Source organism: Lycium barbarum, chromosome 1 (assembly GCF_019175385.1).
Source record: "Lycium barbarum isolate Lr01 chromosome 1, ASM1917538v2, whole genome shotgun sequence".
Lineage (NCBI taxonomy): Eukaryota > Viridiplantae > Streptophyta > Magnoliopsida > Solanales > Solanaceae > Lycium > Lycium barbarum.
This window is the reverse complement of record NC_083337.1, coordinates 127,967,704-127,979,230: the sequence shown is the minus strand read 5'-3', so window position 1 is coordinate 127,979,230 and position 11,527 is coordinate 127,967,704.

The following is an 11,527-nucleotide window of genomic DNA, read 5'->3' as shown; positions in this document are numbered from 1 at the left end:
AGACACTATATGACCCAAGAATGCCACAGAGTTAAGCCAAAATTTACACTTAGAAAATTTGGCATTGAGCTTATTCTCCTCAAGTGTTTTCAAGGTTATTCTCAAGTGTCCTGCATGCTCCTCACGACTCTTCGAATAGACCAGGATATTATCAATAAACACAATTATGAAACGATCAAGAAAAAGGCTTGAACACATGGTGCATCAGGTCCATAAATGCAGCAGGAGCATTAGTTAGACCGAAGGACATCACCAAAAATTCAAAATGTCCAGACAGAGTACGAAAGCCTGTTTTCAGAATATATTTCTCCTTTATTTTTAGCTGATGGTACCCAGACCGCAAGTCGGTCTTAGAAAAGAACTTAGCACCTTGAAGTTGGTCGAACAAGCCATCTATCCTAGGCAAAGGATATTTATTCTTGATAGTTACCTTATTTAGCTGACGGTAATCAACACACATTCTGAGAGAACCATCCATCTTTCTAACAAACAAGACCGGAGCACCCCAAGGCCAGGTACTTGGTTGAATAAACCCCTTATCCAACAAGTCTTTCAAATGATCTTTTAATTATCTTAGCTCTGCCGGAGCCATTCGATAAGGTGGGATGGAGATTGGTTGAGTTTTGGGAAGAACATCTATCCCAAAATCAATAACTCTATCAGGAGGGATGCCCAAAAGATCTTCGGGAAACTCTTTAACTATAGGGACAGACTTAAGCTCTGGCACTAAGGCTTGAGTATCATTGACATCAACAAGATGGTAAATACATCCCTTCGAAATAATTTTACTAGCCTTAAGATATGAGATAAACCTACCCCTAGGCTTAGCAATTTCTCCCTTCCACACAATAACCAGTTCATCAGGGAAAACAAATCAAACTAACTCATAATGACAGTCCACATTAGCATAACAAGTAGCTAACCAATCCATCCCCATAATTACATCAAAATCTATCATCTCTAGCTCAAATAAGTCAGCTATAGTTTCACGACCCTTAACTACAACCACACAATTTATATAAACTCTAGAGACAATAATAGGAACACCAGCAAGGGTATCCACATAAAAGGGTTCACGTAGTTGTTCAGGTTCCACACCAAAATCAAGAGCAAAATATGGTGTCACATGGAGAGATTTGACCCCGGATCAATCAACTAATACGCATCAAAAGAGAAAATAGTGAGAATACCTATGACCACAGCATCTGAGGCTTCATCTTCCTCCCTACGAGTCAAACCATAAAGTCGGGCTTGACCCTCATTAGCGGTGTTAGCAATTGCTTTACCTGTCCCATTACCATGAGCATTACGAGCGTTATTAGTATTACCAGTAGCCGGATTCCTAGCAGTAATAGGTGCAGACAAATTATTTCTCTGGCACAAAGAGATAGCCATTTCACGTAACCACTTCCTACACTCCCTCTTGATGTGACCCCTTATACCATAATGATGAAAAATACGATCCTCCTATCCAGATGAGTGTCTATTACCACCTTGCGAATACCTGTTCTGATTGTTGTTCCTCTAACCTTGTCTACCGGACGGAGCACTGGCATTAGAATAAGCGCCAGTCTAAGCAGGTGCAGAATACCCTTTCTTTTGCCCCCCATTTTGCGAACCACTGAACCCACCCACGGATCGGGCTTTCTTACTTTGTTCCCTTTCAAGCCTTTCTTAACCCTTCCAATTCTCTTGTTGCTCAGTGAACCCAACCAAAGATGAAAATGTACAAAGAGGAGACATAGCAACAGCATCATACACAAACTTGATATGTGGTACTAACCCACGCATAAATCGGCTCTACTTGTGCTTTTCAATCGGAATCATATACGTTGCATACCTTGCCGGACGAGTAAACTTCAAACTGTACTCACGAACGGACATAGTGCCCTGCTCAATCTTCTCAAACTTAGCAGCCAGGGAAAATCGTTCCTCATCAGACAGAAATCTCTCCATAAATGCCCCCTCAAATTCAGCCTAAGTAGGAGCTGGAGCATTATTACCCTGCTCAATATCCCACAATTCGAACTAAGCATGAGTAACATCTTTCAATTGATATGATGCAAAATCCATAGGTTCAGAACCATGAGCACCCATGGCCCTTAGAGCTTTGAATGTCTCATCCATAGTGTACCGGGGATCTTCTTTTTCTCGTGAACCAAAGAACTTGGGCGAATTCAGCCCCAAAAAGTGCTTAAGCCTTTCCCCACCACCAAGTGTCGGATCCACACTCCCGCGCTACTGTTGGGTTGCAACAAGAGTAGTAAGCATCTGGATCACATTCTGCATCGATCCACTATCAGCCACGCCCACAGCAGGGGCAGCTGGAGCAGGCGGTGCTGGTGGTGGTGCTTGGTCTCCATTACCATTCTCAACCCCAGCAACAGTCTCAACAGTGGTGCGGTTAGTGATCCTAACGGCCCGTCTGCCAGACGATGAATCAGAAGCACCATTAATCCCTTGGTTAGCAGCTCTCGCACGAGTTAAAGCCATTTCTGTGAAGCACGAATCAACGAACACGTCAGAACGATCCTATAGATTTTCCGGCTCTATAACACAATCTAGAACGAAGAAGAATGAGAAACACTTGTAAATTCCCTGGTAGTCTTTTGATCATGCAGGTAGTCAAGCTGCACAAGAAAGACTCCACTAGACACAGTTCCACAGACATAGACAAATCCTAGGACACATCTAAACCTAGGCTCTAATACACAACTTATCACTCCCAAAAACCCACCCTTGACATGACCGGCATCCAATGTCATGAACAACATAGGAAGAACCTTATTATCTATGGAGAATGTTTGATACTTTCAAATCAGCAATTAGCTAATAAGTACGAGACACACCCTTTGCAAATATCCAAGATAAAGTCATGCTCATTAAACCAAAATGGAAATCTAAATTCATACTTAAATAATACGTGGCAACATGCCCCAATAATCATGGAAAAATATCCATAACACTACCCATATTTCAACAACCATCTAAGGAGCTTCTACAAAATAAAGAATGTCTAAAGTCTCGGGACGCAGCCTAATGATCTAAGTAAATGAAAAATTATAAAGAGGTGCCCCACGAACAAACTTGAGAAGTAGTATGTTCTCCTAAGCCGTCGGCACGTCACGAACCTGCTCTTCAGTGTTACCTAACACACCATCAAAAACAACAATGGTATGCCTGAGTACTGGGTACTCAGTGAGTGTCTCCAGGACAATAGTTGATATAATAAGGATCAGTAAAACGGTGTCAATAAAAGCAATTTAAATTCAGAGATAGCATAAATCACCATATAGAATAAATCACCAAACTTAGTACCACCAATAATGAAAACCGTTAAAGAAGAAATAAATCAATTTCAACTCATTATGTCGTTTATCACATTTAAGTCTTTCAATCATAAATTCAAGATCAACAACAAGCCACTCACAGGCAACAAAAGTATAACACATGCCAATACAAGCCCAAATCAACATAACGAAAGGGACGACCATTTAAGGCCCCCTAAACTGCATAGAAGCACCACATCAGGGTTATCAACCCCAATGGCTACTCTTCCACCTGAATAGCTAGGCAAAGACCACACCGGGATTGCGAATCCTTGATGGCCACTCTTCCTCCTGAATGGCTAGGCTGACCCCCCTAGGATCCATAGTGACTACCCTTTCTCCTGAGTAGCTAGGCCAAACACAAACAATATAAATCATGGCAAAGGATCTGAATCACAATCCTATCATAGAAGCCGAATCACTCAAACCATGGCATGGAAGCCAAATCACAAGTCATATCATGATAGTCACATTATTCATTAAGGATTATGTTCATTATCCCATTATAGGGGTACATCAAGTCATTTCAGTTTTAGAAACCAGGTTCACGTCTTTAAACAAGTTTCAAGTTCAACACAATCCGTTATAGAGCATTCAGATGAGATAATCAAGCTTTTCAATTATCAAGTTTAAACATCCCTTATGGGGTAATTCACGTTCGAATGCCAAAGCTTTATATCTCAATTTTCAATCATCCTTTAGAGAGGAAAACAATCATGAATACGTATATATAATATAGTACAAACAAGGTTTAATGTGGTTTTGTCCCTCACGCACACAAACCACAACCAAAGAGTTTATAAAAAGCTTTCGAAAGAGTATATTCAAAAAGAGACATACCTCTAATCCCATTATAAGCTAGCAACCGGATTCTTCCTAGTTCAACAATCACACTACAATGGTTTTTAAATGACAAGGTTTAGAACTTTAACGAATTCTAGGGATTCCAACCCTTATTCAAAAACTAGGGCTTTTCTAAGTTTATAAACGGGTTCTTGAACCCTTCCATGAATCACTAACGGATTCTAACCTTGTAGAACTTTCTACTCTAACCCAAACTTTATTAATACTTGGAAAAATTCAGAAACTTTACCTCTTTGATGAAATCCACACGCCCCTATCTCCTTCTTCTTGAGATTTGAAAACTTAGGTTTTTAGAGAGATGATTTACCATCAAGAGGGGATGAATATGGTATGGGAATGATCAAGATTTAGTAGGAACTCACCTTAGCGTTAGAGAGACTTTTCTAGGATTCTTTTCCTCAGAAATATTAGTGTGGAACGAAGTGGGAAATAACACAACGAGGTAGGACTTCAAGAAAATTCGAAACCAGAAAATATACCCCGATCCGCATTGAGCTCGCGTCACGGATGCAACGCGAGGACTGGGATCCGTGTTGGCCACGCGACGTAGCTCCAACTCCTGATCACATTCTTTTTTACAGGTGGATTTTGTGCGATGGGCCCGCGACGCACATTTAACACACGTCTCCGATAATCGACATTCGCTTAGTAAAACGATCATAACTCCCTGTACGTAGCTCGGTTTGAGCCCCACTTTATATGATTGGGAAGGTATTTCAGAGACCTACAATTTCATGTTTTGAGTTTTCCCAAATTCCCATCGCAAATACCCAAAAATTGGACATAACTGAAAACTATCTCACACTTAGACGAATTTCAGGATTTTTAACGAACTTCCTTATCTCGTTTGACCCCGGAAAGATCATTTAACACCTGTACCCATCTTGAAGGGATACATATAGCAAAGATAACATCTAAACCCCAATTATTTCATATTCACACCTAACTCGGATTTACAGGATGTTACAATTAAGTTTCCAACCACGTACCCAAAACACAACCAGACGCCTCGGGAATCGAACCACCCCCCCCCCCCACTAAGACATAATCGACCCTGCGGACCTCACGGAATTGACGGAATTTTGAAAAAGGTCCGTTTACCCAAGATTCAACTATTGGTCAAACTTTTCCACTTAGGAGCTCTATTTTCCCAAGTTTTGCTAGAATCGCACGATAACTTCGGGAAATGGGGTCGACAGGGGTAAAATGGTCAAAGTACATGTAACGATCGAACGGGTCATTACACTAACATTTCATAATGATAAAGATATCGAGAAAATATTTTATCAAATTCTAATTTTTCAAACCGTATATCAAGAGTAATTTTTTTGTACTACTAATTCTCAAAATGGGAAAAGATAACTTTTCTTGTGAGAAAATATTTTCTATTCTTATAATGAATATCTTATTTATAAACCTCCTTTTATCATCTATATAATTTAAAGCGTATTCGAGAAGTAGTAATGATAGTAACTTTACAAAATCATACTTAACAAATTCATTTACTATTGTCAAACTTGCAGGGTCTTACAATTGTACTGACACAAACCCTTTATAGCCTCATAAATGACTTAATCCCTTCCGGCTAAACGTGTCAACCGGTACGGTTTAACCGGTAACCGGACCGGTAAAACCGGAACCGGAACCGGAACCGGTTAACCGGTTCCGGTTAACCGTTTATTTCTTACCGGTCCGGTTCCGATTTTTTTGAAACCGGAACCGGACCGGTTAAACCGGTTTTTTTTTTCAATATAGTTGTTGCTGCTGGGCTTATGGACGTTATTGGACCGTTGGCAACAGTCCATTTGCAAAAATAGCCGTTGCCAAACGGCCATAAATTAATCCCCCCCCCCCCCCCCTCCCAACCCCCCAAACGTTTTTTTAACACTTTAACCCATTCCCCAACCCTATATAAACCCTTCTTCCTTTTCATTTTAATCCACACCAATTCACTCTTCTCTTTCTCTCAAATCTCAATCTCTCAATTATAGTTACTTTGCAATAATTAGCCACTTTAAATTTCTCTCAAATAAATATTATAGTCTTATTCTAGTTTCAATTATTAATTTTATAATTATAATATTGTTGGTGGAGTTGGTGATTTTGCAACAATCCGAAGTAGCTTTGGTGGATTTGCAATTCTAGCCGCCTTCACTTTGTTGGAAATTAATTCGGTAATTTGGTACCTTCGTTCCAACTCTATCTTTATTTTTCGCAATTTAATTTACGCAATTTAATTCTAGCAATTTATTTTCTTGTGATTTATTTGATTGTGATTTAAATTAATTCTATTTAATAATGGCAAAGAGATTTAGACGTGGTGCCGGTAGTAGTAGTGGTATTGTTAGGGGTGGGCTTAATGAGGAAACATTTGTGGAAGAAACACCTAATTTAGGTATTGATGTTGGTGGAAATAATCCACTTTTAGGTCATGAGGCAATGCAACAACATTTTACCGACACTTTTAATGAAATTGATAATGATGATGATGATGATGAAACACAACCCCCCGAACTCTTAGAAAATTTTTATAATGCAACTCTTGCTTTTTCTAGACAATTATATCCCACGGTAACCGGAATTTTAGCATACTTAGCGGAAATAGCTAGAGTTTTACAAGAGTATAAATATAAACTCGGTTATCAAGCGGCTACTTTTGAAATGATAATCAAATTTAAGAAGTATTTTTTTCCCATCCCAACTTTATTTATTTTGGGTTCTCTTTTAAATCCTTGTTTAAAAGTGTCTTATACTAAAGCATTGGTTGGTCAAATTTATACATTTTTAGAAATTGAACCGGGAGTTCAACCATCTTTAGCTGAAGCCGAACACGCTATTGATGACGAGTTTAGAAAAGTTTTTACTCATTATTCTAATTTGGAAGAACGTGCTACACCTGTTGCTCCACGCCCTACTACTTTTCAAAGTAGCAAAAAGGGCTTGTCGGGTTTGTCGCATTTAAAAGTTTTACATTCACAGCCAACTTCTTCTTGTAATGCAAACTTTGATGAATATAACTTTTATTTGATGCAGCCAAATGTGGATATCAAGGAACTGGGTGAATTGGACGTCTTAGCATGGTGGAAGAAGTACAAGGCAAGTTATCCGATACTCTCAAGAATGACTCGAGATATCCTTACGGTTCAAGTATCAACCGTAGCTTCGGAGAGCGCATTTAGCCAAGGAAGACAACAAATTGGAGACCATAGGCATTCATTATCCGGCTTTAGCTTGCAAGTACTAGTGTGCATTCGTGATTGGATTAGATCGGAGCGACGCAACCAAAACTCAGAAGCGGAGGAAGGCGAAGAGGAAGAAATTGAAGATTTGATAGCAAGTGGACCGGACCAAATGGAAGACTTTGAAGATATTTCCATGGCCGAATACGATATGGGGGAAATTAACGAAATGATTCAGCATTGGTGATTTTATTATTCTACTATTTCTTTACAACTCATGTATTATTTGCAAGTTAAAAAAAACTACAACTTGCAAATAAATGTCATCCAAGAATGAATAAAATATATGGCTCATTGAGCTTTCTTCTATTTACTTGTGTTCATATTTTTACTTTTATTAAGTTAGGAATATACCTAAAATATACTAAGAATATACTTATAATATACATCTACGTAAATTAAAAACTAGAAAGTTATATACTTGAAAAATAACTAAAATATATTAAGAATATATATTATAGTATACATATAATATATATTAAGGATATATAGTATACATAAAATATATTTGGAATATACTTATAATATATAGTATACATATAACTATATAAGTATAACTTAAACATATATATATATATATATATATATATATATATATATATATATATATATATATATATATATATATATATGTTTAAGTTATACTTATAGTATACATATAAGTATAGTATACATATAATATATATTAAGAATATATAGTATACATAAAATATATTTGGAATATACTTATAATATATAGTATACATATAATATACATATAACTATATAAGTATAAATTAAACACACATATATATATATATATATATATATATATATATATATATATATATATATATATGTTTAAGTTATACTTATAGTATACATATAATATATATTAAGTATACATATAATATATATTAAGAATATATAGTATACATAAAATATATTTGGAATATACTTATAATATATAGTATACATATAACTATATAAGTATAACTTAAACACACATATATATATATATATATATATATATATGTGTGTGTGTGTGTGTGTGTGTGTTTAAGTTATACTTATAGTATACATATAATATATATTAAGAATATATAGTATACCTAAAATATACTAAGAATATACTTATAATATACATCTACGTAAATTAAAAACTAGAAAGTCATATACTTGAAAAATAACTAAAATATATTAAGAATATATATTATAGTATAAATATAATATATATTAAGGATATATAGTATACATAAAATATATTTGGAATATACTTATAATATATAGTATACATATAACTATATAAGTATAACTTAAACATATATATATATATATATATATATATATATATATATATATATATATATATATATATATATATGTTTAAGTTATACTTATAGTATACATATAATATATATTAAGAATATATAGTATACATAAAATATATTTGGAATATACTTATAATATATAGTAGACATATAGTATACATATAACTATATAAGTATAACTTAAACATATATATATATATATATGTTTAAGTTATACTTATAGTATACATATAAGTATAGTATACATATAATATATATTAAGTATACATATAATATATATTAAGAATATATAGTATACATAAAATATATTTGGAATATACTTATAATATATAGTATACATATAACTATATAAGTATAACTTAAACATATATATATATATATATATATATGTTTAAGTTATACTTATAGTATACATATAAGTATAGTATACATATAATATATTAAGAATATATAGTATACATAAAATATATTTGGAATATACTTATAATATATAGTATACATATAACTATATAAGTATAACTTAAACATATATATATATATATATATATATATATATATATGTGTGTGTGTGTGTGTGTTTAAGTTATACTTATAGTATACATATAATATATATTAAGTATACATATAATATATATTAAGAATATATAGTATACATAAAATATATTTGGAATATACTTATAATATATAGCATATAAGTATAACTTAAACATATATTATATGTATACTTAATATATATTATATGTATACTATAAGTATAACTTAAACATATATATATACTATATGTAGTATATGTATACTTAAACATATACTATATATTTTAAGTATATTCTTAATATATTTTAGTTATTTTTCAAGTATATACACGTATATGCTGTATTGCTGACTTGCTGTTAGCCTGTTAGTCAGTAAATATTTAAACTTTACTTATAAACTTATATAACATAAGTAAATATACCTACAATATAAGTATAAATACTATAATATATATATACTATACGAAAAAAAGGGGTTTTGGACTGTTTGAACCGGACCGGTTCCGGTTTGGGGTTTCAAACCAGTAAACTGGAACCGGTGGCCGGTTCCGGTTCCGTTTTTTTAACCGGAAACTGGCCGGTTCTGTAACCGGTTACCGGTCCGGTTAAACCGGTTGACGGGCCTACTTTCGGCTTACGTAAACTAACTTACGACGCGCACTTAATGTAGAAGTACGAGATGTTACAGTAGGATGTACACAGATCGTACCTCTGCCTTTGTGGAGTAGAGAGGTTGTTTCCAATGCTCGAAAGAAAGAGAAAGACTACTCCTACAGTACAATCAGAATATGACATAGCATCATTATATGTATTCTCCTCAGTGACCACACGCCAACAACTATGATGAATTAGCTTTGTTAATAAACAATGGCCTCATAGGGACCCAATGAATAAATTAAAGCTCGAACGGGAACTACAACTATCAGACGGATCATACGATGAAGTAGTAGAAGAAAGAAAAACCATGGCTGAAAACATCTCCAGATGTCTGCTGTCTCTAAACCAAATGTAGAATCAATCAAATACAATCGACTTAGCAATAAGTTCTATTGGGGCATAGTAAGATTAGGAAAGCATAAATGTGCAGTGTAAAAAGAGAACTCTTGGCTTATGCTATGTACGAGTTAGTTTTATCTACTACTGTTACAATCTAAATAACTAAAATATAAGATAGAGAATCTTATAATCACATTTATTGATTGAATTGATTCTCAATTCAGGAACAAATTCACAAGGTATTTATCCATCTATCTGTCAATCATTAAGAGCACGGAGTCTTCCCCTCCCCATGGCTTTCTTACAAATTCTCACTAATAAGGATTTTTTGAGAATCCTGAAGTTCAAGTTGCTATCACCTAACTTAAATAATATACAACAAAAAATATAGAATATGACCGATCTTTAATAAGGCAGTCTCTTTTTATTTTTAGAGTAAATAGCTTATACAGTGATCACCATGATCATGATGGCTTCTTTTGGCCTGCTCTCTTTCTACACGGATCTTCATTCAAGAGGTAAACTTAAGAATATCGTCGAGACATCTTCAACAGCCAACAAAACCAGGGAATACTAACGGAAAACTAGAACTACTGGAAAAGAAGAATAAACTGTAGAATAATTAGCTCTACCCCTTCCTCCTTTAGCAGGTTATTATCTTGTTTGATTAAAGCTTTCATAACCTTATGACGGATAAGAGGAAAACATGAGTAGATTGGTAGATATACCAAAAAGAATGATAAAAATCTTTATTATTATCATCCCGCGGTTCAGGGCCGGGTATTGCAAAATCTGCAGTTTGCAGTATGCTCTGAGATTTCATTTGTTGTTCGTATAATATATTTGATTCGTTTTCCACTTCTTTATCAAACAATCAAATCCAAAGTAGTTAACTACTGGCCACATCTATTCCCCCTAAAGTTACAAACTAGGAAAGAGTGATTATCAGATTTCTTCTGCAAGCAAATATATGCTTTAGGTGCCGTTTGGCCATAAAAATTATTCACTTTTTTTCGGATTTGTTTTTCACTTTTTTCACTTTTGGGGTTTGACCATAAATATTCCGAATACAACTTGAAGTTATATTCCGAAATACCAAAAACTTAAAAAACTTGTTTTTAAAAAAAAATCACTTTTTTCACTTTTTTACAACTACATTTCATCAAAAACTACAATTTCAAAAACTATGGCCAAACACAACTCCAACTCCAACTTCAAAAATTCCTAACAAAGTGAATTTGTTTTTGGTATTTATG